This window comes from Tenrec ecaudatus, chromosome 1 (assembly GCF_050624435.1).
Source record: "Tenrec ecaudatus isolate mTenEca1 chromosome 1, mTenEca1.hap1, whole genome shotgun sequence".
Lineage (NCBI taxonomy): Eukaryota > Metazoa > Chordata > Mammalia > Afrosoricida > Tenrecidae > Tenrec > Tenrec ecaudatus.
The window spans coordinates 164,359,713-164,367,571 of record NC_134530.1 but is presented as its reverse complement, the minus strand read 5'-3'; the positions used below and the strand labels follow the sequence as shown (position 1 = coordinate 164,367,571).

The window sequence follows — 7,859 nt, the reverse complement described above, 5'->3', positions numbered from 1 at the left end:
TTTAGGCTGTGTTTTTATACCCCTGCTGGCAGGCACAGCTGGGAAGGGTCCAAGCTGGGGAGGATCTGTGCACACAGGTGGTTCAGAAGGGAGAAGGCCTTTGACCTTATCTATATGCCAAGGACGGGTAGAGTGGAGTGTGCTTATCCTCAGAAAACATTCTGGCTCTGGGAGGAGCTGGCTCCAGGAATTTGAAGGTTGAGCAGGGCAGGGGGAGATCAGTGAGAGAGGGAGGTCAGTGAGAGGGAGGTCTATGAGAGGTGAATTCTGAGAGCCAAGCTGAAGGCACTGGATTCAAAATGGAGTCCCTTTTGCCAAGACCAGGCAGCTAACATTCTACTTCATGGTGAAAAATGGAATACTTTTCTCTGTAAGACTGAACACAGGCAAGGACTCCTACGTAGAACAGTACTGGGAGTTCTAGCCAGTCCAGTAATGAGAGAAGAGGAACGCAAGGTAAACGGAGCAGAAAGAAAGGCATTTAAACACAAAACCAGCTGTGATCGTGTCTCACTTCTCGACAGTGCCTCTGGTTCATTTCTTTGTTGGGGTTGAAGTTGAGTGAAGTGCTGGAGCTATGGCAAAATCCGGACTAGGGCAGGACCCAGATCTCACAGCCGCCAGCACGGTGTTAAAGTGAGCGGTGGAACTAGATTCAGTGTACTGGCAACAGCTAGCTCTGGTGTGATATCAAGAAGGGATTTTTGCAAGTTTTTGCAAGTTCTGAAAGGCTTCAGGGATAACAAGAAGAAATGCAGTCTCAGAAAAAGAAGTTCCAACTACATGGATAGAGCAGAAAATGTAAATAAATACTTGGATTAATAAAGAGAAGATGAAAGGAAAATGAGGAGCTGATCCCAGGAACCCAAGTGGAAAGTGAGTTTGGAGAATGATGAGGGCAACGAATGTATAAGTGTGCTTTACACAATTGATGTGTGTGTGGATTGTGATAAGAGTTGTATGAGCCCCAATAAAATGATTTTTAAAAGAAAGTAAATGTTTAGAAAATGATGATGGCAACTTATGGACAAATATGCTTGATATAATCGATGTATGGAATATAATAAGAATTGTAAGAGCCCCCAATAAAATGATTTTTTTAAAAGAAAAAAAAAGAAGATGGAAAATATCACAAGCAAAGTAGAAGAAAATGCGACCGGTTTTCGCTATTTGTCACTTTTCCAAGAAGATCTTACTGAGTTCCAGACGTTTGGATAGAAGACCCCTATATTAGACACACTCATTAGCTGTATAACTTCCTTTGATTTGGGGACATGCTTAATGAAAGATCGTGTAAAGTAAAAACTATTCATCTTCTCACCTCTTTGGATGAAGGCAGTGAGAGTGCGGCAATGTACTGGTCTGAGAGGGGATGTAATGTAGTGGGGATCATGACACGCTGTTGAAATCAGACTACTCTTTATCAATACGTGACTGGAAAATTTGAATGATTAAGATTGGAAGGGGACTTGATTATTTTAAGAAACCAAAGGGTCGTTTTTCTCTTGGATATTGTGATTATGATTTAATACCATGTCATGAAACAACAGTGGGCATTTTTCATAACCAGGACACAAGGAAAACATGATACGCAGTGGACTAACCTGCATTGTGCATTTCTACTTTAAGTAAATCTTGTTTGCTTTTTCTGCTTTGGACAGGCCATTCCTACAATGTGTGAATGTATCGATAAACTTACATTTCTAGTAAAAAATTAATATAAAAAAACAAACAAAAAGCTCTTCCTATTTGAAAATGACATTATCTACAATGGAAAACCCCAATAAATATACCCCCCCCACACACACACACACACAAAACCTCCTGTAACTGGTGAGTGAACTTAACAAAGTTTTAGGATACAAGATAAATACATAAAATCAATTATATTTTCTTATACTAGCAATGTACATATGGACACCAAAAATTTAAGTATGAAATTCCCTTACAATCACACCTGAAAAGTAGATGGGTAAGGGTTAAATCTAACAAGACAAGTACAGGACTAGTTCGCTGAACACTACACAATGCGGAGGATCAAGTGAAAGAATAACCAAAGAAATGGAGAGCTGTGCTCTTTGCTTGCGCTGAAACATTCAACAGAACAAACAGCTCAATCTCTCAAAAGGGAAATGCACATTTATTGTATTTCCTCTTCGAATACCAAGAAAACAAAACACATTTCTGGTCATGACTGGTGGCCCTCCTGGGTAAGCATTAGACGAGTAAGTGCAAAGTCGACAGTTCAGACTCACAGCCGTTTGATGGGGAAGAAGAAGATATCTGCTCCTGTACAGACGGACAGACCCCTCAGGTCAGAATTGACTGCTGACTCAATGGCAGCCGGGTTGATGAGATTATTTTATAATTTAGCTGGAAAGCGAAAGGAAACTGGAATACTTAAGATAGTTGTGAAAAGGCAATTAGTAGGACAGTCACTCATAACATAAGCAACACCAGCTGTGAAGACTGTACCCCGTAATCATGTGAGTGGTACCTAATGTCAGCCAAAAAGGTGTGCAGGAGAGCCATCAAAACCAAGATGAGCCGGAGAAGCAACAGAAGATGTGCAGGAGAAACATCAAAGCTAGAGGCGGTGAGTGAGTTTAACAGGGTTGTAGGATACAGGATAAATATAGAAAAGTTCATTATGCTAGTAAGATGTACATAGACATCAACATTTCAAATATCATTTATAATCACTCAAAAAACAGTAAATTGGTATAAATCTCATGAGACAAGTACAGGATGAGTCTATTGAAACAGAACAATCAGAATAGAAATCATGACGCTGCAGAGAGATTGTGAAACGTGTAACCCCAATGACTAAATGATATGCATAACCCAAACCCAGAGCACTGCTGCTCAATCACCCCGACTGATAGCGACGCTGCAGGTGAGCACTGCCCATGGAGCTCCTAAGGCTGCACATCTTCCAGGTGGTGAACTTCAACTGCTGAACTTTCAGCTAGCAACTGAGTATTTAACTGCTGTGCCATCAATGTCATCAAAGAGTGTGCACAAAAATGACCACTGAGTCCATTTCCACTCATGGTGACACTACATCAGGTTTCCTAGCCTATACATCTTTACAGGAGTAGAGACCTAAATCTTTCTTCCAAGGAGCGGCTTGTGGGTTTCAACCACTCACCTTGGAGTCAGCAGTTGTGATAGGTAGGTTTATTGGGCCAACCTGGCCAATAAGAACATGTGGGATTATTAAGGTCGCAGTTTGATTGGAGGGCAACGAGATAAGTGGCTCAGGAAGCCCCGCCTCTCTTTAGTTTGCTCTCTGGTGATCGAACTAGAGTGTGGCTGCCTTACTAGTTCTCTGCCTCAACTTGTGAGCTACACTACCTGTGGGACAGCCAACCCATAGATCGTGTTGCTAGAGCTTGAGGCTCCTTTGAGACTTGCTTCACCACACCACTGGTGTATACATCGCTTCAGCTTGGGACTGCTGAATCCTGTCCTCTGACTGACTGTTGGTGACCTGCCCTGCTTTTTGCTGCCTGTGGCAGGACTGCCTGCGTTGCCCTAAGGAAGACTCAGCTGTCTGCTTCCTTGACCTTGGACCCAACAGCCCTTGTGAGCTGAAGGACTTCCAGTCTATTAACTGTTACACAGAAATGAGTTGAACTGAGCCCTCTGTACTGCTATGTGGACTAGTTAGCTGGTATATTCCTTCATGCTCCATCTATCTAATCATGTCTCCTGGTTTTGTTTCTCTGTAGAACCCCGTCTAACACAGCAGTTCAACCTTTATCTGCCGAGGCCACCAGGGTTTGAATAATATGTATAGAAATAGCTCAATGAGAACCTAATTTGCTATGTGATAGTTCTCTAAAGTCACAATAAAGTATTTTAAGAGCTTAAAGCTGAATAAAATAGGAAGTGTATCAGTCCACCCAATTTCAAGAGTTATATAGCAACAGCAATCAAGTCTATGATAGCAGCCAAGGGATGTACATGAAGATCTATGGGACAGAAGAGAACTCAGATATGTACCTACACAAATATGCCAAGCTGACTTTCAATAAAGGTAAAAAAAGCAAGCCAATAAAGAAAATATGAGAGGGCTTCAAAAAGTTGGTGGAAAATAAAATTAAAAGATAATTTTATTTTTAAGCAAATGTGGTGAAGGATGCTGATGGTGCCCAGCTATCAGAAGATATAGCGTCTGGGGTCTTAACGGCTTGAAGATAAACAAGTGGCCATCTAGATGAGAAGCAACAAAGCCCTCATGGAAGAAGCACACCAGTTTGCATTATCACGAGGTGCCGAAGGGATCAGTTATCAGGCATCAAAGAACAAATAATCATATCATTGTGAATGAGGGGGAGTGCGGGGTGGGGACCCAAAGTCCAACTGTAGGCAACCGGACATCCCCTTACAGAAGGGTCTCAGGGAGGAGACAAGCCAGTCAGGGTGCAGTGTAGCAACGATGAAACATACAATGTTCCTCTAGTTCTTTAATGCTCCCCCACCCCATTATCATGATCCCCTTCTACCTCACAAATGCAGCTAAACCAGAGGATGTACACTGGTACAGATAGGAACTGGAGACACAGGAAATCCAGGGCAGATGAGTTCCTCAGGACCAGTGGTGAGAGTGGTGATACCAGGAGGGTGGAGGGATGGTGGAGTAGAAAGGGAAAAGGGAGAACCCATTACAAGGATCTACATATAACCCCCTCCATGGGAGACAGACAACAGAAAAGTGGGTGAAGGGAGACATCTGACAGTGTAAGACATAACAAAATAATAATAACAATTTACAAATTATCAAGGGTTCATGGGGGTGGAGTGGGGAGGGAGGGGGTGGGAAATGAAGAGCTGATACCAAGGGCTCAAGTAGAAAGCAAATGTTTTGAGAATGCTGAGGGCAAGAAATGTACAAACATGCTTGATAGAATGGATGGATGGATGGATTGTGATAAGAGTTGTACGAGCCCCAATAAAATGATTTTTAAAAAGAAAGAAATATCTCCTGGACCCATCTATGAGCCGTTTGTTGGAGCCCCTCGATCTTGCCGCTTTGGGAGAAAGACGAGCTTTGTGCCCCATAAAGTGCTTCAGCCTAGGAATCGCCGAGGCCGCTCTGCTCTGTCCTGTCGGGTGGCCATGGACATCACTGACTCAACGGCCAGGGGACCTTGCTTCTTCCTGTGACTTGAAAGTGCTTGCTGTCTCTGGGACACTGTGCTGTTGTATTTCTATTGGATTGATGATTGCATATTGATGAGACCAGTCACTCATCACCTGTCTCCTGGTGGTTGTGACAGAGAATGTGCGTGCACACTTCTGCATGCTTTCCTTTCCTGTTTCAAAGAACCGTGTTGCTGGGGGCTCGTCCAGCTCTTATTATCCATCCAGGCACCGTGTCAAGCACATTGGTATATTTGCTGCCATCACCATTGTCGAGCCTGTGTGCTTTCCACACAGCACAGTGAAGGGCTGATTTGGACTGGGGTGGTCAGCCACCTATCACACCTAGTGGTGCGGGAGTGGGAGCGGCCTCTCCGGGGACGTGTGGCTGTAGGAGGTTTGGATGCTGCTCCTCGATGTGGACATGGTCGCCGTCTACCACTCGGTGGGTGAAGCGGAAGAAAAGAGGGAAAACAAACCACAGCCCCTCCCCAAATAAAATAAAAGCATTTTTTAAGTAGGGAAAAACCGGTAAACAACAGCAAGGAAAGAGCAAACAAGGATAATACGAGCCCTCAATAAAATGATTTTTTTAAACCCAACTATGTAGTGTTCCTATATTCTGTTCAAAGAACTCCTTCCTGTTATGGGTTTTGCACAAGAACAATCGGGTGTTGTTGAATTACCATTCTATCACAATCCTATTGGTAATTTGTTGACAGATATAGTCATACTTTTGCTCAGTCAACAGAACAGGAAGTAAACATTAAAAAAACAAGGATAGAGAAAAATACAATGAGCAAAAGAAGGGGAGAAGAAAGGCAAGAGTCAAGAGAAAGCTAAGAGAAAGGAAAATCATAAAGAAGAGAAGGGATAGAGAAAATGAAAAACAAAAAAGAATAGCAGAGAAAGAAATGATAAAAAACAAGGGAAGGAAAGAAAAGGAAAAGAAACCGAGAAAGGAGCAATCTGTAGAGGATAGGGCTCTTGGTATAGGTTGGCACCTCTGCCAGGTAAGGAGCTCATGTGGTGGCTCACGCGGGTGGCACATTGGTCCCACATGGAATTCCCATCAGCCTATAGGTCGTTTGGTGTCAGGGCACCTGATCCAGAAGTAGTCCGTGGCAGCTCAGGTACGGGTTGAGATCAGGTACTTGTACCCAGAAGAAATTCTTTCCGGTTCAGAGGGCAGAGGGGCACAGGGTGAATGGTGGTGGAGAGAGTTTCTGCCTGTCTAGAAGTGGCCAGGGACCCAACATTTTGTGGACACAAACCTTTTGAAGTCCCCTCAGAGGTAATTGTTTTTAAATTCATAAAAGCAAGCGCATGGCCATCAAGTCCATTCTGACTCCTCATGACCCTAGCAGACAGGGTAAAAGTGCCCGGTGGGCTTCTGAGATGCTAACTCTTTATATCTGTCTCCCCCAGACTGGCGGCCAGTTTCAAACTGCTGCCCCTGTGGCTGGCAGCCCAATAGCTGAGGCTTCTAGGTGCCATCTCACAGTGACCCTCTGCACAACAGAGCAAACACTGCTGGTGCAAACACAGGGATCAAATGACTGACATCTGTGGGAAGAGATGCTGAAGTTCAAGATTATCAGAGCAAGACCAGGGGCCAAGGGCACAATAGGTCATCAAGATGCATATGCAAGTTCACATTGGAGCCAAAGAAAATTAAAACAATTCCTGAGCGCTGAGTACAACCATGAATGTATTCCACATGGTGCTGGAGCAATTAGACATCTGAGAGAGAGAGAGAGAGAGAGAGAGAGAGAGAGAGAGAATATCACCTGGAGTCTCACATATTATGTTTTTTTTTTAAAAAAAAAGAATCCAAAAATGGATTACAAGTTTAAATATAAAACACAGCACTATTAAGTTCTGGGGGAAACAAAGCACCGCAGAGAAAGGCTAGGAGGAGAATTCTTTGACTTGACTCCAAGGGACCGTCTGACCCGTGGAACTGTAATGAGCAGCTTTTGCTCCGTGAGAGCTGTGAGGGGCGGGCGAAGGGTTCGCTACAGTGAAAGAGCAGTCTGCATCCACGTACCCACAGAGCGCCGGCATCGAGGAGACTCATAAAGCTTTAAAAATGCAGCAACAATACACAAACATCCAGTTAGAAAATGGGCAAAAGATGCAAAGAGACATTTCACCAAAGCCATTTACCGATAGCAAATGAACATGTGAAAAGGTATACAACATCATTAGTCATTAGAGAAATGTAAAAGCAACCCCACAAAGAGGTGTTACCACACACCTCTCAGAATGACTCAACGTAATGATATTAATAATTAATGTGAGGTAAGGATTTGGAGACGATGGAATGCTCATTCATCGCTGGTGATGCTGTAAAATGGTCCAGCCACCCTGGATAACAGCTAAGCAATTTCTTAAAAACTAAACATGCAATGACCCCACAACCTAGGAATTGCATCTCTAGACATATATCTCAGAGAAACCCTGTCTCTCTCTCTCTCTCTCTCTCTCTCTCTCTCACACACACAATTCAGGAATGCTTATAGAAACCTTATTCCTAATGGCCTCAAGCTACACAATCTAGATGACCTTGAACTATAGTACAAACTGTACTACATTCATACCAGGTAATACTTGCCAGCAATAAAAAACGAACAAGCTACAGTATTGATACATGTAGCAACCTGGATGACTCTGTGTAGAGTTATGAACATACAATCCCAAACATTATA

General features: G+C 43.3%; 1 pseudogene; it reads left to right on the top strand.

The window, feature by feature from the left end:
* The first annotated feature begins 577 nt into the window (after window positions 1-577).
* Window positions 578-1,588, top strand: LOC142437777 (MIT domain-containing protein 1 pseudogene; annotated as a pseudogene).
* Window positions 1,589-7,859: the final 6,271 nt, after the last annotated feature.